Below are 26,896 nucleotides of genomic sequence, written 5' to 3' on the forward strand. Positions count from 1 at the left end.
CACAAGTGAATTCACATGGAGTATGACTTTGTTAGCATAACTGTAAAGGGGAGGGGACACTGAAGTAAATCCAATGATTCATGTTTACTGAGAATATGTGGGTTGAGAGTGCTACTTTGGAAGTCTGAGCTGCCTGTCCAGAGATTATGTTAACCCTACCTGTATGTTCCCCAAAAGCTGAATTTATAACATATATGGTCCCAAAAAGCAAACCTCACTCTCAAGTATAATGTTATTGCCTCAGCTCTGTAAGTGAATAATGAAATATGGATCACATTAATTCCACAGAGCTGCAGATTTGTCCATGTATGGAATGATTTTTATGATCCCATCTGATCTACATTGTCTCCTCTTAGATTAAATGCTTTTAATAAGAACTAGAAAGGAGAAGTAAGAAAAGCTATATGTGATCTTCCTCAGAGGTTAGGAAAAAGGTGAGCTGTTATCGCAACAGCTCAGATCCTAAAGTAATATTCTGTTCAAAGTTTAATTACTATCTTATTAACTAGGTGTAGTCATTTTAGAGACAACTGAATGTAACTTAAACTAATATATTTCAAACAGCAAGAAACAGTGAAATGCTCAGTGTGATAATCGTTGTCTTAATATCTTTATCTTACCAAAACTATGGTCATGACTACTGCCTTTCCCGTTTTCGGAGAGAATGCATGCCAGTTAACCTTTACAAAATACAATTATATTCTTTAACATCAAAACAATTTTTTAATGTTTAATAGAGTTAATTTTTAAGTCCCACTTGCACTATATCCCTTTAATGTAGGATTTATATGTCCCTGAGAAGGTTAATGCACAGGGCTGCAATGCATTTTATTAACATACTGAACTTCTCAGATGAAAGCCACTTGCACATGTGAAATTATGTACTAGTGTGGATGTCCTCTGTACTGTTAATGTCTGATAAGGGGAAAATTATGGGCCAACTATTTTCTTTTTATGCAGAAGAGAGGAGCAGACATGCTAGGCAGTTTTAGGTGCCCAGGCTATGTGGAAATTAAGGACCTGTATCAATAAGTAATTAACAGTTGCATTAGGCAGGCTGCTGGTGCACACCTCATCCCTCTTAATGCACTTTATAGCACAGCCAGTTGCTACTCATTTATGGAGCTGGTGCAGTAAATTCAAACAATACTTTAAAATGTCATTAGGAGTTGTGAAACTTAGGTTCATTGAAAGAAAACTGCAACAAAAGAGCTTTGGGGGATTTATTTATTCCTTTTCTCAATAACTTTTTTTTCTAAGATTATCCTACTTCAATATGTACATTTTCTTCCTTCTTGTAAGACTTCTGAATACTAGTTAATTATAGGACAACAATTTTTAACTCCTTTTTAATCATAAACATTATGTTTGGCAAAGGATATCTCTCATACTATAGCTTTCACTCAGAGCCCACTTCTATAATTCGCATCACAGGAATGGTGTTTTATACCCACAAAAAAGTTTATTGAAATCTCTCTTCTGGGCACGAGGTTTTAACTGAGCAGTAGCATTTATTATGCCTTTAGTTTGTAACAGTAGCTGATAGGCTGAAAAAATGTCTGGATGCTAATAAATAGAAGTTGAAAGAGGTCCTTATTCTTGTAGTTTAATGACAACCTGTTTGTCACTTGTGATAAAGAGCTGGATTGAATGAGGGTTTTTTTCCCTTTTTCTTCCCCCACCCAAGCTGTTTCTTTATAATACTTCCCTCCTTGTTTTCCAAGGCCATCCATGACCAGGTTTTATTCATGGGAACAGATTTTGATACGTCAACAGAAAAACAACAAGGGCATTGCTGTACACTGTTGCTATACAAGTGTTATTTTTTAAATGCCCAAATTTACCTATCATGATAAGGACTTTAAAACTCGTTATTCTTAAGCTGATCTAACTGCTTAATTCAGAATCTTTATTTCAATGCAATCTAGACTCTATAGCTAGAAAAAAAAAAAAAAAAAAAAAAAAATTAAATATATTCACTTATCTGAATTTCCTTCTGTTCAAATACAGTATTTCAGCAGACACTGTCAAATGGCTACATGCTCAAACAATTATTACATTATGCTAAATACTCCCCACAAACTTAACTACTTGTGGTGCAATTTGTGACCTTTCTGTCTTGGTGGCATCTATAATTCAGTCTCAGCAGAAAAATATCTAGATTTTTAGAAATAAATAACTAAAGATTTCAAACCAGCTAAGCAGTAGTTCCCTGTTTATTAAAGACAAACATAACATGAGCCAGCAATGTGCTCTTGCAGCAAAGGCTTGCGGTATCTTTAATGACCTCATTAATGTTTATAAATATATAAAGGGTGAGGATGGAGCCAGGCTTTTCTCGGTGACAACCAATGATAGGGCAAGGGGTAATGGGTACAAACTGGAACACAAAAGTTTCTACTTAAATTTGAGAAGAAATTTCTTCTCAGTGAGGGCAACAGAGCACTGGAACAGGCTGCCCAGGGAGGTTGTAGAGTCTCCTTCTCCGGAGGCATTCAAGAGCTGCCTGGACACCTTCCTGTGTAACCTCATCTAGGTGTTCCTGCTTCAGCAGAGGGATTGGGCTAGATGATCTTCTGAGGTCCCTTCCAATCCCTAACATTCTGTGATTCTGTCCTTGTGCTTTTCAGCTGCATCTGGGCCGAGCTGGCTAGCACTGTAAGGCAAAACCTACATTAACATTTTAGTTCAGATCTGGAGTGTGGTTTTGAAATGAATCCTACTTTTGTCCCCACTTACCGTGCCTTCGTTCTTATCAAGGGGTGGTGTTCGAATGCATGGCCTAGCTCCCACAAGGAAGAGCCAAGAGCCACACATGCTCCAGGAACACAACTAACTCTTCTTCCTCCAGAAAATGGTGCTTACTCACAGGACCAGTTTAGAGCTAATCTGTATGATGTAGTGGACATAGAGTTGTTTGCACCAACTGCTGTGGTAGGCAGATCAGCTCTTCTTAGCACCACTCACTGATGTTCTCACAGCCTGACAGAACTGCAAGCACACAGTAGATCCTTGTCCCCTTTCTGTGGCAGAAACAGCAGAAACTACTGAGGAGGAAAGGATGATGCCTTCTGCTGTCATCTGTGCCTGGTAAATATTGCTCCTGAACAGCTCTTGAGCTTCTCTGTTCTTTTCCTTCTGCATCTTTAGAAGACCAAAGAGTCATCTTGCAGACAGAATCCTGAATATTCACCAGGCTGGGACGTGAGACCATATGGGTGCAGTTATGACACAGAGCTTATACCATCCTGTATCCAAGGCCTTCCACACTCTTACGCTGGTCCTTCCAAACTTTTATTGAAACTACTGTTTTGTAGAAGTTGGAACTAATTTGTTTGCAGAGTCCAAAAATCTCCAGGTTAGAAGAAGCAAATACAATATTTAGCTTGACATCAAATTAAAACTCAGGCCAAAATTTTTCATCTAGCATACATCTTTGTACAGACTAGTAATTTATGGCTAAGCTAGACTGTATCTTTATAAAACACATTCATTTTTTATTTAAAATGTTCTACAGAGAATCTGGCATACCCTTAAGTGAGGTGTTCCATTGATTAATTGCATTCACTCTTAAAATATTTCCAGTCAGGCTTTGCTTAGCTTCAGTCTCCAGTCATTCGTCTTTGTGCCTTTGTCTGTCAAGGAGCTGCTTGCCACTGAAAAATATTTTAATGCATAGGTGCTTCCAAACTGAAACTTTGCTGCCGTTGGGAAAATAGTTCAGTAAAAGTGACATATATTTTCAAAATCTTGTAAAAGGAAGGGAACCACAATTTAAAACTTCACTTTGTTTTTCAGTTCTTTCCAATTACAGAGGAATAACAAGGAAAGAAGAGGTACTTTTTTTTCTTCTTCCTATACAGTATAGTTATACTGAGTTTGCCAGAGATGGAGAGAACTTTTTTACCAAGCCATGGCTGTAAGTTGAAATGAAGAAACCCTGGAATAGCATTCCTTTTATCTCACAGTTGCCATCACTTTTAGAGAGCTATAACGTGGTTATTTAGAATTTTCTAAAATCAGTTGTGTCTCAGATAACGGTTCCTATTGCAGCTACTACTAACTAAAGCTCTTTTTTTTTCTCTGAATGATAAAGTTAGAAAAACCTAATGGGTAGTGTGGAGGTGGAGCCAGACTTCCCAGCCTGGGATGTACAATAATAGGACAAGAGGCAATGGATATAAGTTGGAACACAGCTAGATATAAAGAAATTTATTTTATTTTTTCACCATGAGAATGATCAGAGACTGGAACAGATTCCCAGATACGATTTTGAATCTTTCTTTATGGCAGTGCTCAAAATTTTGACTATATACAGTCAAGGGGTTCTTCATCTAGAGGATTCTGCTTCAAGAGGGGAGTTGGCTTGGATGATCTCAGGGGTCCCTTCCACTCTGAATTCTTCTTTGAATCTGTGAGGTAAAACCACAAGTTGTTTACACAAGTGTTTCAGCCTTTCTGCCATTGAGGGAACCTGATAAGTGCTCCCATCTCCCACCTGGTTGAGGATGCGTGAAGCTTGTTGAAAACTAGTGTCTTCAGCGTTTGGGGAACAATCCCACAAAGAATTGGCTGGATCAATGAAGCCCCTTGTCCTTAGGCAGATAGACCCAAAACACATAGCAGGTCCCCATTTGACCATATCACCCAGGCACATGCTGCCTATGAAACAGTGTGTTAATGAATTGGTAGTCTAAGTTGGCAGCTTTGCTGACATGCAACAAAAAAAGTGGTATAATTAGGTCCAAGATTTCACTATCCATGTTCTGTATTGCGAGTACTAAACCTCAGTTTCATGACTTGATCTTTTGACATGCAGTCACATTTGGGCAAATGGTGATGCCTAAAATTAATTCCACTGTTTCTTTTTTTTAATGAGTAAATTGAGGCATGGTGTTTGCATTTATTGAAAATTACACAGAAAGACACTAGCAATCAGGAAACAGAACTCATTTTTATTCACTTGCTGTTTGCCTCGCAGTTCTCTAGCCGTTACAAAATATTGCCTCTATCAGAGAAGCCAATGTACAAGCTAAAAAGAAAAATGAATCTCTCATTTTAGCACAGTGTATTGTCCCAAAATTTAAACAAGTATTATTCTATTACCTAATTCGTTCCTTTTAATCAAACAAAGGATATGTCTGTCTTTGTAATTTTTCTATAAATAAACCATGAAGTCTGGAAATTTTTAAATCTGAGAAGCCAGGCTGTCAGCCTTCAAATTCATATATTGCTTGAAGCCTGTTGGAGCAGCTCTTCTTCAGGACTTCTACAAGTCTGTACAACTGCCCTGGTTATAAGGTGGTTTCAAGTCCATGATGCCAAGTGCAGTGTAAGAATCTCTGTGGAAGACAGAGCTTTAGTTGTGTGTCTGAGGTTTTTGGCCAGTGTTTCCAGCTCTTCCTGTTCCCTCTGCAAAACTAACACTAGTGTTTGCTTCCAATCTTTTTGAACCATTCATTGTAATTGAGTCAGAAGTTCTCAATGGGCAAATCTTCCAGAGTCAGCTGCAAACAAGAATGGCTGATTGCTTTCTCTCCATGAACGGGGGAGATAAAACATTCTCTTTTAGCTTACACAACATTTTGGTATATTTACATTGGAAATCAGAAGTTTTGTCGTCAGTAAAGTAGTGATGTTCTGGACCAATCTCTTAATGAGAGTAGTCAGACCTGTAATATCGAGGGCCTAGATTCTGACTTGAGAGGTCCCATCCAGTCTACTTTCTGGCCAAATATCGAAATCAGAAATTAACAAGTCAGCATAATTAAATTGGAAAAAGGCAATAAGATAAAAGTCACTATTCAGAGCTGTCATTCTGGCAAACATGTGCGGACCACATGTATCAAATTCGTGCTACAAATTTAGTCTCTTCACTGCTATTTAGCTTCCTTGTTGCCTGTTGATTATAGTGTGTGATTACAAGGAGAAGAGAAATTAGGTACCTGCTGAGATATGCTCCAACGTTATGGGACTTAATTTTTGAAGAAAGAAGAAATTCTGGTGTATCATTCTGTGACGGAACACGAATCATTAAATGAAATGTTTGTGACCTTTGAAATAAGAATTCCCCTTTTTCATACTGAAGCCCATGCTAAAAGTACATTCTCAAGTATTTTATGCCTTCGGTCTTTTTTCATAGTGTTCATTTTTTTTCTTTAAAATTATTTTCAAGCCTTCTGTAGCTCTTGATGTCACTGTCTTTTCTATTCTGGATTATAGTAGGTTTTTCAAGTCTGATTTCCCTCGAACTTCACACACATATATGGGATCTAAATTTATGGGGTCTAGAATTTCTTCCTTAATATAAAAGAAAGGGAGTTTTGCTGACATGTAATACCATGGTGTTGAAGCTTGCTTCTTCGGAATAAATGTGATTAAATAGATCCTAACTTTATATACATTTTTCACATCAAGTGTAAAGACTTGTAAAGGTTCAACATCAGTGAATATAAAGTCATTCAAGTAGTCTTGGTAGGTGAACTGAACACATGGGTCCATGGTTTTAATAAAGCAAATGAAGAAAATACGGAAGAAGGAAAGATGAGTTTGCTTCTAACTCCAGCACAGGTGGAACTACTGGATAATCTGCTGTACCTATGTTACAGAAACTGTAAGAAGAATAGTTTGAGGACTCAAATATTACATGTATTAGAAAATCTTAAAACTTAAATTTGTGAAAATGGTGATGTGACTGGGAACATTTTTGACAATTCTTTTTCATGTTCTTTTTTTCAATCTAGTTTCTCTGAGATTGAATAAAGATTTAGAGAACTTGATTTGTATGAAAGGAATTGATTTATAAGGTTCCTGACCTTCTCTGGTTTATCAGAAAAAATATAATGTGATCCCTTGCTCACCCACAAAAATTCAAATTTGTGTCTAGGAGATATCTTCTTTATATGCAAGGGCCAGCTGCAGTTTCCAAAGAGTTTTGGGAGCTTTGCTGTTACTGGAAGCCTTCTGAATGGTATATTCCAGGTGAAGCACAATTGGTTAGAGGTTGGCATGGGAAGTGTTGAACAACCTTCTCTTGCCTGCCTTGCATGAGGAGGCCTCACACCCTGTGTGTCCTCCATATTAATGCTGTAGGGACTGTTTCCTACCATGACACTGATGGATAGAGGTGAAAGTTTGAAATTAGAACAGGATGTTTCTGTTTGGTTGGCTGTTCCCAATGCCTTTCTTGTACATCTGTTGTGACAGTAGAGAAGGTGCATTTCTCATTGTGCTCCCTGTTGACAGTATTAGGGGCTTTTAAAATCCAAGTTGCACTTGTTATCCTCTGTATTACTTTCTAATGGTTACACATGAAGAAGAAAACTGTCTAGACTGTTAACCATATCATAGGGGAGGACATCACAAACACTGCATGATGTACTCTCTAAGGAGACAATTTAGAAGTATCTTGTATCCTCTGTCAGTTTTCAGCGTCTGCCATTAAAACAACTGCATGGTAATTGTTGCAGGAGGGTTGGGCAGGTATTGCTGCCCTTCTTACAGTAAAAACAGAGCACAAAAAGGGCCTTGTCAGCAAGCAATAACACTAAAAAGGGAAAAGCAACTTGCTAGGCAAACACTAGAAAAGATAATGGAATTACTTTCAAAGGCTTCTAAGTGCTTCTTAGTCAGTTATCTTATGTTATATACCTTTACTGCAAATAAAATCAAGTTGGGAAAGTAATATCAGCCTCTTACTGCTTAGGTACCTAAACTCTTTTATTGATATTGACCATTTTTACCTTTTATTTACTTTTGTGGCAGTGTATTTAGGATAACCAGAACAATAGTTTGAAGTCTGACAGAGAATCTACTGAAAGTCCTGTAATTTCTTTCCACTAAGTTTCTAACTAATTTTTACATAATTAAATGAAGTTAGAAGACATGTTTTCCCCTGTGACAAATCTACTGCCCTTGTAAATAATGAATATGTCCTTAAAAATACACACAAATTTCTTACCAAATTTGTTTTGGCACCATAGACTAAATCTACTTTATAGAATTGTCGAGGGTTTAGATTGCGGGGTGACAATAAAACCCTGGCAGATGTATTGTTAACCCCCTCTCCCCGCCCCACCACTTCCCCCTTTTGCCCCTCCCTCTCCCCCCTTTCCACTAAGGAGAGGCGATTGGGAGGGAAAGAAGGACAGAGAGAAGAGAGTTGGAAAAAATTAAAGATGTTTTACTAATGCTACTAATAAGAATAGAGAAAATAATACAAAATATACAAAACCAATCTTGAAAGTCTCAGCAACTGCAGAGCCGGCACCCAAAGTCCTGGATTAGACTCTGCAGCCAACCAGAGCTGGATTCAGTCTCTCACTAGGCCTCAGTTCTCAGGGATGACTAGCAAGGTCCTCTCCTAATGTCGGCCATAAGAACAAGAGGAAAAAAAAGGACGAGATCCTCGTGATCTCCCACTTTTATATGAAGTATTCACGTGAATGGAATGTTATACACAGTTGGTCAGTTTCTTGGTCACTTGTTTCTCGTCGCCCCTCTCGCAAGATGTCCATCCATGCTTATCAATAAGTTTGCATTCCATTGCTAGGTTTACCAAAACATGTGTCTGGTTCTCCAGGAAAATGCAGTTAATATGAAGGCTTTAGCTGACAGGCAAAATTCACTGAAAGAGAAACTTGTTTTTTGACAAAACCAGGACAAGAATGAATTTCTGATAAACAAGCTTTGGCAGCTTCTTGCTTACTGATAGCAGGCGACTTCCGCCTTTTTGCAACTGTTTTGCTTTTTCATGTTAGTTTTGATTGCTTAGATTTTTTTATTTTTCTCGAGAACAAGGCAGCATGTGTTTAAATAGGATACTTTCATTTTTGGCATTGTTGATTTTTTTTCTTTTTTTTGCAGAGCAGTCTAAAAAGTATGTGAAGGTTATTAATATGTCTGTTTTTATGACCAGAGAAACACTTTGCCTGTGGTGACATTTGAATCTTCGCTGAGAAAGTGCCTGTAAAGGCTGCATATGATTTTTTTTTTTTCCTCCCTACTCTCAGTATTAGTTTATGGGAATCTAATTTAATTTCAGTTATTTTACCAGAAATATTCTCACTGTTTGTAATGAGCTATTCAGCTGAGGTGACCCTTGAGACTTAAATGCCAAGTTACAGTAAGATACTAGTAACAAAATTCTTTATTGATGTGTATTTTTGAGAGTTTTTGAGTATTTAGTTTCCATTCCTCAGGTTCAGGAAAGCAAAATAGAATAGATGTACTATGATTCTTACTGCAAGACTCTTTAAAAAGTTCTCAGAAAAATTAGATCTCTGTGCGTCCACAAAGTTTGATATATGTTTGCTTTATTTAAAATGTTGTTAAAATTCTTTCAGTTAAAATAATTAGATATGCCTAAATGTAAATGATAACAAGATGTTTTGTAATCAGCTAATTCTGGTGGCCTTTGTGTAACCCATTATACATTTTCCATGTATCAAAATGTTAATATTGATCATGATTTTTCTATGTTCTTTTTCTAACAATAATCAGTTTTTTACCTTGATCAAGTACACTTGTCCTTTTTACTTAGCTGTATTTTCAAGTGTTAGGTTATGTCACTCTAATTCAAATATCATATTTGTTTTCACTGCCATAGCTTAATACTTGCAGTGGAAGGTTTCCATTTCTGATATCAAAGGTACCAAATGATATCCCCTTGACAATCAACACTTTATTTATATACAAACAAGATGAGCCCTGCTTTTGCTGTCCTTCACTTTAATAATCAGCAAAACTTTGAAGTCAAGAATATTTTAAACTGAATGTCAAGTGAAGAATGTTTTATTTATCCTTATTTCTCTGCAATACTTGGTTAGTGTTTACTTGCTGGAATGTCTTTTATTTCACAGTCCTAAAATTTTCTTTTGATTTGTCTGTCATTCAGTGCCTCAGTATGTTAGAACTGAAACATGCCTGCAAGCCCGTAGCTTTCCTCACAGTAACATAATGCATCTGAAAGGTGCCTGCTACTCATTTATGTTAAAATACTTAGCTTAGTTTCTTCTTATCGCTTAATGAACAGTTGTCTGTGTTATTAAGCAGTGTTGATTATTCTCTGACTGGTGCTATCAGCAGTGTCAAAAATAAATCTACTAGCAAATATTATAAAACACTCTTGTTGCTGTACAAATAGCATGGCCCAGCATGCAGGTTTTAGTAACAGGTGCTGCAAACTCACACCTCCCCTTTTTTATTTTCCATTGCAAGTAATAAAGTTTTCTACTTTCTCCTGCATGTCATCTCATCACAGATAAGTGAGTATTCTTTATTACACACTTCTCTTAATTTGCCCTTCAAAGCCTAGAGCTTATTATGCCTTTTATGCCCCTGCGCGTTCCAGACAAGAAAGTTTTTTGGTTCGGAAAAGCACATATTGCTTGACTTGATGCCCAGAGCACTGTAAACATTTTTAATTTGGTTTGCACTTAGCAAAAATTAAAATGTCCTTCTGCATTACCGATTGGGACTGAACATATCCTCATGAGAAGACCACCTTCAAGTCTCGTACACAGCCTGTGAACTGTCCCCTTCTCCTTCCCCCCAATCAGATTTTCCAGTAAAGTGAGTAGAAAGTTATTGAGAAGATGAAATAAATAATAATATCTAAACGTACTGCTGGTACATGGAGTAAATGTCTCAGTGAGACTCAATGTCAAAAAGAGCTGGAAAGCCAATTTTAGAGCTGCTGTTTATTGTCTTTCTCTTTCCTCCCCACCCCCGCCCCGGCATTCTTAGCATTTTCTTTCCAGTTCATCCTCTGTTTCTCATTTACTTTTTCCTTCTGTGTTCTATTGCTTTTGAGAACTCCCAGCTGATCCCCCTGTGCTTCGGTTCCACTTTCTCTCACAACTGCTTTCCAAAACAGGATCATGGAACAGTTAATGCCGACACTTAAAATGAGTGAACAACCCAATTAGATTAACCGAGGGCAGGGAAACTCACATCTCAGACTTCTATTCTCTGCCAACTCAGGAAGACAAAAGAACATCAAACAGCTCCCAGGTTCTGCCAGGCATAGCAGTGCAACATATAATTGGGACCATAATGTCCGTGTTGGTGATGATGTTGCTGTTCTTCTGCCTTTAGAGGATAAGGACATTTGCCGTTTGCTGGAGCAGAATTAAATAGATGAAATGAGAGAATTCCACAGGTTTGACCTTATAGAATTTGGGTGTGAACAAATAAATGTAATTATTTAAGCCTTCCTGGGAGTAAAAGACCGTAATCAGCTGTTTGGGTGTGTTTTGGGGATGTTAGCTAATTCATCCATACCTGGCTGGCTTCCAATGGAACAAGAATTTGTGGTTTTGCTCCTGAGTAACACAGGGCATTGGAGAGAGGGCAGAGACATGGTGCTTGGTCTCAAAAGATGATAATATTATTTAGCCAATGTAATTGATACAGAAGGTAGATGACTTTTCCAGCCAATAATTTAGGTTTGTTTGTTTGCTTTCTGGCCTTCCTGATTGAGCTTCCTGTATTTCTTAAGGGTTTTGCAGCTGTACTGTACATTCTTATTTATAGATGTGTGTGTATATCCAAACACTCCTCCACTCCTCCTCCAAAAAAAATGCTGTCAGAACTAGGATTTAAAAAGTATGTCTTTCAGGTATGAGCCCCACTGCCACAGAACGGAGGTCAGCACCAGTACCTTTACCAGCTGGCATGTTGGTAACTGGGTTTCAGTTCCCTTCCTTCCCCTGCCAATTGATGACTTTTTAGTGCCAGCCAGCACATGGGCATAGTTCTGTCTTCCAGAGGTTTTGTACTGAATGTGATTTGCTCTTTCCATTGCTCCTCATTAGCAGAATAGAGACAAGCTGCCCTGTTGAACTTCTGATATTAATTCTTATATTTGACTGTTTACCGTTCTCTGTATCTTATTCTTGCCTTTAGCCACCTTCCTTTAGTCTCTCCATCAGTGGAGAAGATTGTGGAATATCTTACAGACAGTCATCTTGAGGAACTGGAATGACCTCGACCAGAATAGAATGAGAAACCAGAATGTTTTTGTTAAGGAAAAATATTTACAATGTGTTAGCCAAACTGCCAGAGCACGTGCAAGATTAAGTCAACCAATCGCAAGATAACTTTAAGCGTGTGAACAGCTAGCCCATTAAAACAGAAAGTTAAATGCATGTACAACAGCTACTAACTATAAACGTAAGTGCCTTGCGGAAATAAAGGGTCTCTTGGTTCACCCACACTGAGAGTCCATGCCGTTAATCCCTCAGGAGATGGCACAAGTTATTTCTGCCTACAGCAAACCCCCAAAAATGCAAAGTCAGCATACAGCTTTTTTTTCTTTTTTTTTCTTTTTTTCTTTTTTTTTCTCTTTTTATTCTCTTTTTAAAAAAAAACAAAAAACAAAAAACAAAAAACAAACAACTTAGATGTCCTTTATTTGTGCAGCAAGGCAGTTAAGAGATAGTGAGGACATACAGCCTTAGCACAGGCTGCTATTCGGCAGGTTGCCAAATGCTGTTTGATATCTCCCCTTGTCTCCCGTTTGTTGCGACTGGTTTGTAAATAATCTCCTTTAGGTTAAACTCTGGTTTTGAGTCAGGAAGCTAGTTAGATTTTGGCTTAAATGTATTCTCTCTCACTTTAATCTGCATAAATTTCAGAATCATTGATCCTAGAAACGTGTTTGCCATTGGAATTTCTCTGAGTTTGTGTGTTTATATATATATATACACACACGTGTATGTATATAGAGATATATATATACACATTTTTTAATTTTTTTTTTTTTTTTTACAAGACAGGATGGTATGAGACATATAAAACTTCCTTTCATACAGCTTCTTAATTTTGTTTTTGCAAAGTGGCATTGAAATTCATGTGTAATAATTTCTTGCTGGCATAGTATTTCACAGTCCTCAACAGACCTTTGCACTTGAATTCCTATGAAGTGATTTCTAATGGTTAGTTTGTTTTCCTTTCAATAAATTTCAAATGGTAAACATTTGTCAAACATAAATTTCTAGTATTAGTTTCTCTGTAAGAAAATAGTTTCATTTTGCTTTATTTGCTGTTTAACAAAATGTGTCACTAGTTATTCATCATGGAAGAAGCCTTCCAACCTGCAGATGATGTTGCATTAACAGATATCCTGTGTTCTTTGTTAAACTTGAAACATTTCAGTAGAGCTTTATAACAGGGACAATATTTAATTTCTCAAAGTAATTGCTCTTACCAGTCTTTCCACGCACCACTTTAGCGTGGAATGAGGCTGTTAACAAAGGGATGCTGCTGATTTCTAATCCTTTGAATTTCTTTCTGTACTCGGTGCAGAGAAAGAGCAAGAGAATGCCTTCTAGAGAACAAGATCAGCTCCTGAGTTGGGCATTGCCTTCAAGAAGGGTCTTTCTCCATGGACTGCAGAAGAAGGCTAGAGAAACTAAAATAACTTCAGTGACTAGCCTGGATTTCTAATTGATTAAGAAGGCTTAATTATATCAACATGTTGGAAATTTTTCTGTGGTATAAACTCACCTTCCATCTGCACAACCTTTTCATCTTTATTTTTTAGTTTTTCAGCTTCTAGTCAAAATATCTTCTCCATGAGTGTCTCAATTAATACACGAATGTGACTGAAAACTGTTTCTGAATTTGGTTTTGAGAAAAATATAGGGATCTTTTGCATGGGAGGCAGTAAAACGCTACTTAGCCTCTTAGTGTAGGTTGTTTATTTGAAAAGGAATTTGCAGGGAGCTCAGTGCTCTTTCTAGCTTGCACACCCAGTTGATATTATTTAGTTTAAAACAGCCCCTTAAAGTGCCACTTAAAATGAAAGTTATTTGACACACATGCAGAATATCTACCTTATAGACCTATGTTCAGTATTATTTAAGGTCAGCCATCACTTTCACATAAAACCTGAATTTTCTATAATATGCTAGATACGATGTATTGTTAAAACAACTACTCAATTTCACATGCTTGCATTTGTTCTGTAGAAATGTATATCCATATAACTGTTTACATTACAAGTTTTAGTTTTAGATCATGGAATTATTTGTTCTCTCGATTCACTTAAAATGGCATACCTTTTAAATACAAGCCACAGAGTGTTGTTCTTTGTACAGTAAGTTGTGTTAACAGTTTTTCTTTACCAAAATGAGTGTGCTACGATACATAATTTGAAGTGTTGCTCTGATTATTTCACATATCAGAACCTACTCTTTAAAATCATATTACGTTTATATTTTTGTTGAAGAACAAAAGGAAATATGTCTCTGTAATTACAGCATAAGAGTCTTTTTTAGTAATTTGTGTACTGAATGTTTAATATTTATTTCTAGTTTGTAGTTGAAAAAGGCTGGAATTTCTGGTTAAATGTGTGATTTTTTTTGCCACTTGTTTTGTTTATCTGCAATTGGTAGTTTTCATTTGCTTAAGATTGCATTATTTTTTTTATCCTCTGGAATGCTGTACTTTTACCTATGGAAGTTTTCATTCCTTTCCTACATGTAACATTTTTATTTTCATGTACCTTTTAAGTCCATGCTTTTCCTGCCAAGCCAAAAGTATTTTCAAATTTCCAAAAGTAACCTTGCTATATTCAGATTCAATTTTGTCATAAATAAATTTCATTTCCAGTTAATCCACACCAATGTGATTTAGCTGCATTACCTAGTTGCTTACCATAACTCGGGGCCTTATGGTGCAGCTGATTTCACATAAATAAAAGTGGGTTGTTTCCTGACTATGAACTTCCAAATATCATTGAGTAGTGAGTCACCCAAAAATTTCAAACAGACCATCAGTTTTTGGAGAGCAAACCAGAGAAACTTAGATTGTTGGAGCAAGAAGTTGTGCAAAATTAAATGGTTTATGAAAGTGCGGGAAGACTACAGGAGTTTTTCTGTCAGGTTTTTCTGATATAAGGTAATTTTTTTTAGAAAAACTAGCAATATCGTTTTAGGAGAACAGAATGGATGGACAAAATTAGTTATTCAAATATTTTTATAAATAATAATGTTCACTGTCATTTAAAAACTTTTTATTTTCATACTTTCATTGTATAGCAATGAAATATAAAAAGTGGAAAATAAAATACGACTTTTCAGCCAGACCAAAATAAGATTTTGTATAGAATTACAAATTTTGTTATTTTGCAGTTATCCAGAATAAGCTCATCTTTTATAAGGCGTTCTCCAAATTCTGTCACTCCATGTAGTTTTTGTTTTCTGTCATTTTACTGTTCCCACTGGTATTAAATGGAGACTTGTCATGTTTCTTGGGAGGAGGGTGAGAGGCTGTCACCTCAGCTATCCTGGGAAAGAATCAGAAGGTAGGAAAATCATGCCTTTTGGCTTGAAAGATTCATATGGAATTATTTTATTTTGAAGTGCTCTATTTCTGTCACCATGTAATTAGCACTCAGCACAAATGAATATGGTTAAAAAATGGACTCTATGTCTTGGTCTTCTGTCACAGCGCAGCTAGAGTGACAAGTAACATCACTTTGGTCACGTGCTGGGCTGTTATTCACTGACCTTAAAGACTGCAATGAGCAAAACTGATTCTATTTTAAAACCTAGGCTGTATCTTATGGAAGTGAAATAGCTATATCTTCAGACTGTTGGTTCAGTAAAGCATATTGACTTATAGGTATTCTCTTTGGGGTTTTCTTTCATTTTAGGAGACAACTCAGAGCTGGGGACTGTCATGGTTAGGTGGAACTGTTAATCCATCTGATGTACTTTATGAATCTAGAGAAAGGTCTTGTTCAATTCAAATAATTTATAAAAGTCACTGAATCTGAAGATTATTACCTACTATTCAGTCAGGCAGAAAGGGACCTGGGAGTACTAATTGACAAGAAGCTCAACATGAGCCAACAGTGTGCCCAGGTGGCCAAGAAGACCAGTGGTGTCCTGTCTTGTATCAAAAATAGCGTGGTCAGCAGGACAAGGGAAGTGATCCTTCCCCTGTACTCTGCATTGGTGAGGCCACACCTGGAGTATTGTGTTCAGTTCTGGGCCCCTCAGTTCAGGAAAGACATTGAAGTGCTGGAGCGAGTCCAGAGAAGAGCAACAAGACTGGTGAAGGGACTTGAGCACAAGACGTATGGGGAGAGGCTGAGGGAGCTGGGATTGTTTAGTCTAGAGAAGAGGAGGCTTAGAGGTGACCTCATCACTCTCTATAACTACCTGAAGGGAAGTTATAACCAGGTGGGGATTGGTCTCTTCTCCCAGGCAGTTGGCAACAGGACAAGGGGGCATGGGCTTAAACTCAGCCAGGGGAAATTTAGGCTGGATATTAGAAAGAAATTCTTTACAGAGAGAGTGCTCAGGCATTGGAATGACCTGCCCAGGAAGGTGGTGGACTCGCCGTCCCTGGAGGTTTTTAAACCGAGATTGGACACGGCACTTAGTGCCATGATCTAGTAAATGGACTGGAGTTGGACCAAGGGTTGGACTTGGTGATATCTGAGGTGATCTCTTGGTGATCTCTTCCAACCCAGTCGATTCTGTGATTCTGTGATTGCAGGGATTGAGACAAGTTGATATTTCATTTAGCTGTACCTGAAAGTGGCTGCATGCTTCTCCAGTTTACTGTTACTTTTGTAAAGTATCTACAGAATGCTGTGCTGTGTTTTTTCAGTTACTTATATGTGTTTCTTTACAAGCTCTCTTCAAGTCTTTCCATTTTAATCTCCAAAGTCTTAATGTGGATCATAGTATTAGATTAGGAAAATCTACTTCTGTTCCTGAGTTTCGTAGTGTTGGTGCAATGGAATCCTTTGCTCTGCTTTTAGTTTGTCCCTAAATAAAATGGAGACATGCTATAGTGTTTTTTAGAATCCATTCTTATGATCTGTTTTCTTATGAATTAATGGCTCTAGTTCCTCAAGTTTACCATCATACATAATATCATGCCACTTTATTTTCTTAGGAATTTGTTGTAATTCCCCTTGCTCTCTCAGTAATTTTCAGACATCTTCCTTTCCCCTTCTTTGGACATGGAATTTACTTTATCCTAGTATCACTGATACAACACTTTGACCTGCTTTTGCTTGGATGGCTATGCTGACCTTTTCCCATTTGCAAATCTTTCTGAAGCAGATTTCATTGGGGTTTTTTTGTATTTTTAGTTCCAAGTTAGTTTGCTACATCCAGATCTGTTAAACTTTTTTTAAGAGTGCCCCTCAGTGGAACATAATTGAGCCCCACATGATAAGAATAATTTCAGTCAGTATCTACTGTGTCATACATACTACTTGCACCAGCAGTTTAATTTTGATATTTTATATCTGCTGAGTAATTCATTTTACAGTTTCTTTCAGAATATAATATGTAATTTTAATTTCTATTTTTGAATGAAATGCGAACAGTAAAAAAGTTTAACCAAAACCCCCTAAGAGAGCTACTTCAGGTTACCAATTTAAAGCCAAGTTAGAGTATCGAGAACCATATTTTACAGTCATAATTAAAATTATGAAGTTACGAACAGTGCTGCTAAATTTTAACATTATGTATGGTCCAGGCACTTCTGTTGAAAGATATGGTAGAGAGACATGATCAGCCTTCTACAGAAAAGGAATCTAATATGTTTGTTGTGTTTATGTTTTTCAAAGATTTAGTTTTATAGTGAATAGGAATGGAGAGGTAGAGAGTATACATTTGGTCAGATGAAGATTATTCCATTCATGTTAGAGATATCCTTTTATGTCTTGCATGAAAAGATACAGCAAACAAACAAAAATATATTATGAGACACAAGAACAACATACCAGACATTTGCATTATCTATAGATAATGAATAAAAATTCTTGGCAGCACTTTTTTTTTTTTTTTTTTTTAATTTCAGCTGTTTTTAATGGTTCATTTATAAGGAGCTTTCTGTCCCATTTGGCTGACAGATGCTGACGTCTGAATCTTGATGCAATCGGCATCTTCTCCTCTTACTAAATCATTCATGAATGTTGCACTACTTTTAGTCTCTTTATTCTGTCAATGACTTTGTGGTAAAAATAGAAATAGAGCTTTTTGATTTCAGTGATTTGATGCATTCGTAGTTGATGCAGATCATTAGCTTTTAAAATGCATAAATCATGGATCTTAATTTTACAGCCTTCAGGCTTTTAATCTTCTGATAGTGTTCATTCTCTTCTTTTAAAGGAATAACTTCTTAGTTACTTTTTTGTACTGAATGGAATCAATATTTCTACAATAGCAGATCAATAGGTACCTACAAAACAGGAGTATTTAAATTGGAGAGGTTCTCCTAGAAAGAAAAAAAGAGGATTATTGGCCAAAAAGATATACAATTAAAAAGAGCTAGTGTTATTCAACTTGGGGGAAAAAAAACCAAACAACTAACCAAGAAAACCTCAACAAGATAATATATGTTGATTTTAAACACTATAGGGAACTAAGAAAAACAGGACCTGTCTCCAACTCCTTAAGTGACCTTAAATTAAGAGAAAAAGAATTTATGTTTATAACTAGCAATAAGAACGTAATGCTTCAAGATGCATGTGGTGTAAGAGCTACTGAGGTAAAAGTTGAGAAAAATGTCAGCCAAAAGAAAATGAGTTGCTGCAAGTAAGCCTATTGTGGTGCACAGATGTTTCTGCAGTACTGGTGAATATGGTAATATGAAAGTGCATGCATCTTAAAAAAAAAAAAAAAAAAAAAAGAAAAGAAAAAAAGAAAGGAATTTGTACTAGGAACGATGAATCTGCAGCCTTTCTTAGCTTGAATCAGGCTGAGCACTTGAAGAAAAGAAGACCTCATTTATATCAAACATTCCTGACATTCAAGAAAGCCTTTTGGGCCATGTATTGCATCTCTCCAATAATTGCACCAGTCTTAAAAATTTGCGCTAGGATGTTTTAGCAGGGTTTGCCTTAAAGTTACTTGATTAAGATAAGTAGATAAAGACAGCAGCAGATAAATATCTACCAAATCACTTCAGACGGTGACAATAGGTAAGTTTAGTTTTAGGTCAGTTAGCTTTCAGATGTTAAAAGTATTTTGTCTTTTTCCATTGTTAAACAACTTACCATGATTGCTTGTGTGGAAATTTGAATGTGCTTAGTGTTAAATCTATGTTTAGAGCTAAATGAGTTTAAAATGCAAGTCAAGAATCAAAAATGCTTATGCAGTAAGAAAAACAGAATTTATATTAGGTTGCAGGTTTTTGCTCTTGAAGAACAGGCAGCTGCTCCTTAGTGATTTTTCTTTTTATAGAATTGAAAGAGATGAGCAAACTCCAGTGGAAAAACCTTCATTTGAATGGTATGAGTGTGTCTTTCACAGCAGAGGAAGCAAAATGTTACATGAACTCTGTTTATTTCACTACATTTGTTTGATGAGAACTTGCCCTTCTTTTGAAATTCTGTAAAACATTGAAGCAACAATTTATTTCCTACAAAAATGGCTGGAATAAGTGGCAGTATTCACACATTTCTGAGTTCAAAGGATCTGATCTACTGAGGACAATGTAAAGACTCCTCTTGGCTTTGGATTAGGCCTTTGCACAGGAACCAGGAGGCCCATGTTCTGGAGTGCTTCTGGAGTGAACTTAGATACCCACAAGGCTGTGGCTGAAGGAGTGGGGTTCTCTTCTGGAAACTTTCCTCCCTCCAGTTTTCTTTGCTCTGTTTTGAGGAGCTGTATCTCGCAGCTATAATGATATCTTATACTATAGGATGCTGTGCTGGAAGAAGACAACAACGACAACGAAGTGCAGTGGAATGCCACAATATCTGACAAGATTTTACGTCAAGTGTTTGGTGGATTGCATGTTTTTTCTTTTTTTTTTTTTTCTTTTTTCCTTCCTTATGGAAGCATAAAAGCATGAGAGAAGGGGCATATAAGCAATGGTGTATCTTTGGGGGCTTTTTTTTTTTCCTTTTTAACCTGTGCACTTCGAAGTTCAGATCTCTGAGTACATATTGTAAGTGTTCATCTTGAGAATTTAGAGAACTGTTGTACTTTTCTCACTTTACCTTTTTTTTTTTTTCTCCTCTTCCACTTTCTTATCATCTTTTCTGCTATCATTTATGTTTTCATAACTCCTTTGCAAACACATTTGTGTGTCTCGCTGGTTTCTTTAGTGTCACATTGCAGGAACCATTCCATGGTTTTGATGCTTTTTGGCACCCTTTTGCTGTACCTACTTTGATTCTACTGTCTAATTTCTGAAGTGGAATATGAAAAAGAGAACTGGAAACAGTCAGTGTTCTAAGTAACATGGCATCATGGATGTAAATAAGGATGTCCTCTGTTTTGTGCTATGGTCTTTTTCTAGAAATTCTTAATATTCTGTTGAAATGTGTGGCTACCATTGAACGCTAATGTGATGTCTGCAGACACCTACTTTTCATAAACACAAGATGATTAGTGTTTTAAAGTGCAATTTGGTACACAACTAGTTAGTGCTGCGGGCTTTGTTTGGTTTTACTACATGAATCTGGCTTCCCATGCACAGATACTGTCAATATTCAGATGTATTGCACTTAATGTGTCCACCTAGAACTGGTTCATCTGCCTGCAGAACATGAAAATATTTATGGCACAGTTTGTCCTATGTGGACAGAGAAAACTGCAGGGATTATTTGTCATTTTCACAAATTCTTGAGAGACCTGAAAACACTGACATGGAAGCATTTTTAATTTAGTTTACGATGCTATATGAAATGCTGCATTTTTAAGCTGTTAGTAAATAAGATAAGATAGTAAAAACTCCAAATCTGATAGAGAACTCTGCAGCTAAAAGGCAGTTACTGGCACAGATGTTCTCACTTGTTGCAGTCTTAATTCTGAAGGTGACAGCTGAAAACTATGTGTAACTTTGAATACAAGTGTTAATAACATCTGAGACAGTAAAATGTAATTATTGCATGTTATTATACTATCACTTGTGCAGCTGCAAGGCGTAGACTGAATATTTTGCCATGTTTAATTGGAAGATAAAAGTAGCAGTGCAAAACCAAGTCAGTTAAATGAAAACTTCAATCACTGCAACCAAAGTAGGAATTGTACAGTCATCCCCCATCCTAGCCAACCAGACACATTTCCAGGCTAGCAAAGAATGTTTTTTCTGGACTTAGGTTATGAAAACAGGTAGTTTGGATGATAGTTTAAGACAGCGTTTGGCTTGTCAGGAATGTATATGATTCCTTAATGCTCTTTGAGAAGTGGGAGTCACAGAAAATGTATCGTCCTGGTAAATGGAGGAGAAGAAAACTGTTCTCACCACGTCACCAACAGTGTTCCTTTGCTTTCATCTTAGTTTTTGCTGTACTCTTCATTCTCTTATCCAGTCTTTAACCAGTACTCCAACCAGCATGGGAAAATGCATCTGTCTTCTTGATTTGATATGTTTTTTTCATTGCAAATAACAGAATTGTAGAATAGTCTGGGTTGGAAGTGACCTTTAAAGATCATCTGGTCCACCCGCCCTGCAATGAGCAGGAACATTTTCAACTAGATCAGGTTGCTCAGAGCCCCATCCAGCCTGGCCTGGTCAACTGACTTCTGTTCTAGAAAAGAAATCAGTTGCAGCGATGGTTGATCTTCCCATTTATAGTAAGAATTGATTTTATACTGATGTTAAGACTTTTACCTTTACCCTGTAAAGGTATCCACTAATACCAGGGGTGTCAAACTCATTTTCACTGGGTGCCACATCAGCCTCGCAGTTGAATGTAATTTTAGGACTGTACAAATGTAACTACTGCTACGTTTGACACCCCTGCACAAGTCCTATGATTGTTGTTTCTCTGATCAAGCAACCACTGGAGTCACTGAAGGTTATGAGGTTTAAAAGCTCAAAAAGTGAGAATTTGAAAGTTGCTTAGAACTCCAAAATTTTAGCAGTCAGATGACATTTTCTGTATTACTTATGTTTCACTAAATTGATTTCTGATAGCATAAAGGTTCAGTTGGAATGAATTAACTGAAAACACTGCCAAAAAGGTCTTTACGAGCCAAGAAATCTATGCATTTTTATTATCATAATTTAGACTTGCCCCCTGTGTAACACAAGCTGTTTAATCCAGTAATCATCATAACACATCCACATAGCTTTTGATTAAAGAATGTATGTACTTTCCACCTACTGATTTTTAAATTGAGACCAATTAACTAATTAGTCTTCTCTTCAGTATGAGCTGGTAAGTTTCTGACATGTTGCTGTAGTGTCAGCAGCTAACAACTCCAATCACTTGTTGGAATCATAGGCTAGTTGAGTAGTATGCTCTGTGTTCGAAGGCTATCAAGTAGTCAAAGCAATAATCCCATACTCAGGCAAATGTGGAGTAGCAGTGGCATAAAAAGAAATAGAAATCTCCTGCAGAATCTCCATCTCCTGATATCTCATGGGTGTGCTCAGAAATACAGCATGGCCTCACTGCCCCTCTGAGTCAACTGCCTGATGAGTGGGCACTGCCAAGTTTTCTCTGGTTTGCCAGTTTCTCTGACAGGAAGGGTGATTCTGGACTTTGAAGCGTTTAAAAATAGGAACAAAAATGCTAACAAACAGCAAGAAACACATTGGCTTTTGAAGAAGCATGGAACAATGTCCTTGAGGAGTCCAGAAATTAACAAGTTCATGAGCTTTTCAGCTCTGTTGTTCTGTGTTCAGCTAGTTAGTCTTAATATACCAAGGGCTGTCTGAGTTTTGACCCTGCCATTACCTTCCTAAAGGAAACGAGGTAAAAAAGCCCAAATAATTAGCTCAGCATCCTGGCCAAGGGGAGAAGTGCAAGGGGAAATGTGGCGATGGGATAGGCACTCAACCCCTGTAAAGCCTGTGTCCACATCTGAGCATGACACTTGAAGGTTACAGGCTCAGGGGTGAGCAGTGAGAATGATTATTAGTCCAGAAAAATTGACCTGCAAAGAAAGGCCCGAAGAAGTGAAGTTCTTCAAGGAGGGATGGGAAGAAAGAATGGAGACAAGCTTCAAGCATGAAGGAGGTGACTGCCAGGAGAAAGAAAGCAGAGGCAGGTTCTTTCCTCCACTGCACAGAGAAAGATTCAGCTTAGATTTTAGCAACAACTTTCCAAATTTATTAAGTCTTTGTCAGATTATCTAAGGAAATGGATCAGTCTGTCTTCCAGAAGAGCTAAGGTCCCTTCCAGTTCGGCATAGGATTCTCTGACTTGGCTCCTGTTAGACCATCCTCCTGTACCTGACTTCCTTCTCTATCTTGTTCCTGCTGTTGCATGTTTAAAGTCTGTTCCTCAGCTTCTTTTTCTTCTGTAGATGCATTTCTGTAATACTTTTTAAAACTCTAGCCTCATTTCACAGGAAGTCTGCAGTCACTGAGTAATGTTCTTCAGAAATCAATTTTTCTTATTATCTCAAAAAAATTCTGCTTTGTGGGCTGTACCAAGTTCCCATTTACAGCGAGGAAATACAAAAAATCCTGCTTGGCAAAACTGCAGATTCTTTACTCCCTCTTTACCCTTTTACAGCATTTACAAAAGCAGCTAGTATTCTCCTTATATTATCCTGGTTCTTGGGTTATAATTTCATTTCTTCTGCCTTTGTCTCCTTTAGTATGTATGGTCCTTTTCCTCCAATGGGTGGAATGTTTTCTGTTTCCTCCTAGACATCTTGCAGGTGATATTATCTATGGCTTTTCTACTGATGGTCAACACACACACTGCTTTATGTGGATCTCTTTTAAGTCTATTAGGTCAGAATCTCTATGGATCTTTCCAGCAGTACCTGAGTAATAAAATGGGCAAAAATAAGCTTACACTTCAATTTAGTGATATTAGAAATATCAGCTAACTTTTTTCAAATGTTATGCTCTGTGTTTCTCCCAAACTTCTCTTAGGCGTAGAACAGCATTACAGTGGCAAAGACTGAAATCCTCCAGTGGACGATGTATTAGTGTACATTCTGCTGAGTATTTATAAAGCCACCATTTTCGTCGTTCCACTTAGTTACCACAGAAATGACTGTCACAAACCAAGTGGAGAGTTAGTAGCAAAATCTCTTTCTCTGCTCTCGACATAATTAGTTAACTGATAAGCTCTACCACGGCAATAGAAAACCACTTATCGCATGAAGTGAGTTACTACAACAGTTTTATGGGTTAATTCAAATATGGCATAGTGTGTACATCTAATGTTGGATGTAGGAAGGATTTGAGTACCTAAAATAAAAGCTGTAGAAGTTGAATTTTCACAGGGGCTCTGCCTACAGTCAGTTGGCATGTTCCCATTTAGCTTAAAGTTCTGCCAGCACTGACACTTCTGCTTGTACTCATTCCTGAACTGCTCTAGTCTGAGTGGTGTAACACCTGGGTCCTGCTAAAACCCATTGTTTTTTGCATAAATGTCCTGACAACAGTGACCAGCAGTCAAGTTGTAGAAGTGTCAGCTGCAGGATTTGGGGGAGGTGTGAGGAAAAAGGACTCTTTCAACCCTGCAGGATTCAATCTGCTGGTTCGGTGAGCCCACAAAGAGGATAAGCATTCGTGAAGGGATGCTCTTTTAATTTTAAGATACCTTTCTGAAATCTGGGTAAGTAATTTAGGAAGATAAGGGTTGACTTAAAGTGGAATTTCATCATTTAGCCAAAGGGGAAAAAAAGCATGCTTTTTTAATGATGGGGTTTTTTATTCAAATATAGACATTAGGTTTGTAGTTTGGTGACTGCTGTAAAGCCATAAATCCACATTCACACTAACTTGTTAATTAAGGCCTTATTCTTAGGAAGCGATTAGCAAACTTAGTTGAGTCATTACCCACAAGTTAGCTAGTGGGTACATATCATCAGATCCTCATTTGTACACAAACACACCTTCATTTTCAGCCCCAGGTTGTCTGCTGCCACTGGCCCTGGAAACATGAACTGAACAGAGCTATCAGCCCTCAAGTTTCAATTGCAATACTTGTGACATTTGGTGTTTTACTTGACGCCCTGATTTCTGCATTGTTGTTATGCAAGAATCTCCATCCTCCTTACAAAAAGAATGAGTGGGTCAAGCTTTTGAACTATTAACTTACAGAACAGAGGGGGGAAAAAAAAAAAAAAGAGAATGTCAAATGCCACTATAATTTATTTTTAATCTTATTTTAATTGAGGAAGGGAAAAAGAGGGTTTTTTAATGCTTGGTGTTGGTAGTACTGTAAACATTACTGAGGGTTTGTTTTCCTGATCTGCTTATCTCCATCAGTAGTGGTAGACTAATTGTAACAGATTAGTTGCTAAAATGGCTTCTTTTAGGTAATACCTCTGTTAAGGAAAAATGCTTTTCCCATGTCAGTCAAGATTCATCCCCTGTAAACCACTCAGAAAAAGCATTTTGCAATAGCCCTGGGGAGATTGTGATCTGTTTTCAGTAGACAGTTTCTCTTTGTTTAAAAGCCCTTCTGAATGGTAGTTGGAAACCCTTCAGTGGCATTACACTGTGTCAGCGCCATGTCCCATTCATCCATTTGGGGGGGATTAGCTCTGTGATAAAGTTCATTGGTCACTTCTGTTATTGTACCTTGGCATTTCAGGACCACCCATACACAACGGTTTTGCCAGACTCTCCTGTATATTACTGTGATTTTTCTCATGTTGCTAGTAATGAAAAAAGAAACATTTCTTCTGAGGCTACCTGGCTCTCAAAGGGAGTACTTTTTAAAATATAATAGGACCTTAAATAAAGTCACAATGTACGCTTTTTGTTTGGAAGGGCCAGTCTCAGTAAGGTAAGTTGTTTCTCCAACTAAAGGGACCTCAGGAAAGTATCTACAACCTTTATGTTATGTGAACTGACAGGAAAGTAGCCCTCTAGTTCTTAAACTGCAACATAATATTAAATTCTCAAAAGCATATTTTCCACATGAAATATTATCTGCAGGATGCTTCTACTGACATTTAAACCTTATAAGCTATTCAGCCATTGTGTTCTTGTAATGTGTAGGTCTAGGTTGGTTGTCATTATCTTGAAATGTAACACAAGCCAGTTCTTTCACTGTACTATTCATATTTCCATTCTAGAATGTCTGAATGTCTGCATTATTGTACTACGAGAGTGCATTTTTTCATGCTTATAAATAGACTCAATAACCATCTTCCTTCTCTTCCTTTCATTTTACAACTGCAGTAGCAGCTATGTTTCCTGTCTCAATAGCACGTATGAAGCACTTAGGCAAATTCGGGACAGATCTTGCCACTGAATGCTAGACAGATTTCTCTTTATCCTCACTAGGACTTGTGTATGTGAAAGCTAACGGATTATAACCTAATGGCCTGGTTCTTTTCCTGCTCCTGCAAGAAGCACTCTTCTCATTTTACACATGAGCCATTTGATTTGGTGCCACAAAATGAAATTAATGGATCCTCTAATTGGTCATTTGTAATTAATTAGCTTAAAGATTATTCATGTTTGTCTCTGCTGTATGTTCTGTTGTCTTCAGTGACTACTGCTCATGATTATACTGCTGAAGGAAATTATTAGCATGCAATTTAGGAAGACTTACAAAAACTGAAATGGAAACATAAAAATAAAATAAAACCTCCAAGAGCGAAGATCAACAAATCTTCCCTAGCACCACGATTAAGTGCATATTAACAAAGCTAAATATTCTGTAAATTTCCTATAAGAGATAAATGTAAAATAAAAGGGCACACCAATCACACTGATCCACTGTCCTATAGTAAATTTCAAAAATGGGCAAACCAGAATATCCCCCAAAATAGAATGTTACTTAGACCATCCCAATAAATTACGCTGCCTCCACATTAGCAATGAATATCAGTAAGTTTGCCCAACATACCTGAATGTTTCCTGCTATCCTTTCTCTGCTCTGCTTGCCCACAGACACATGTCTCCTTTAAAACTCTTGGGAATCATAACATGCAATATGCAGATTTACTGCCCTGCTTCTTTTGAAGGATTTCCTACCCATATC

The sequence above is a fragment of the Nesoenas mayeri genome (assembly GCF_963082525.1).
Source record: "Nesoenas mayeri genome assembly, chromosome: 6".
Lineage (NCBI taxonomy): Eukaryota > Metazoa > Chordata > Aves > Columbiformes > Columbidae > Nesoenas > Nesoenas mayeri.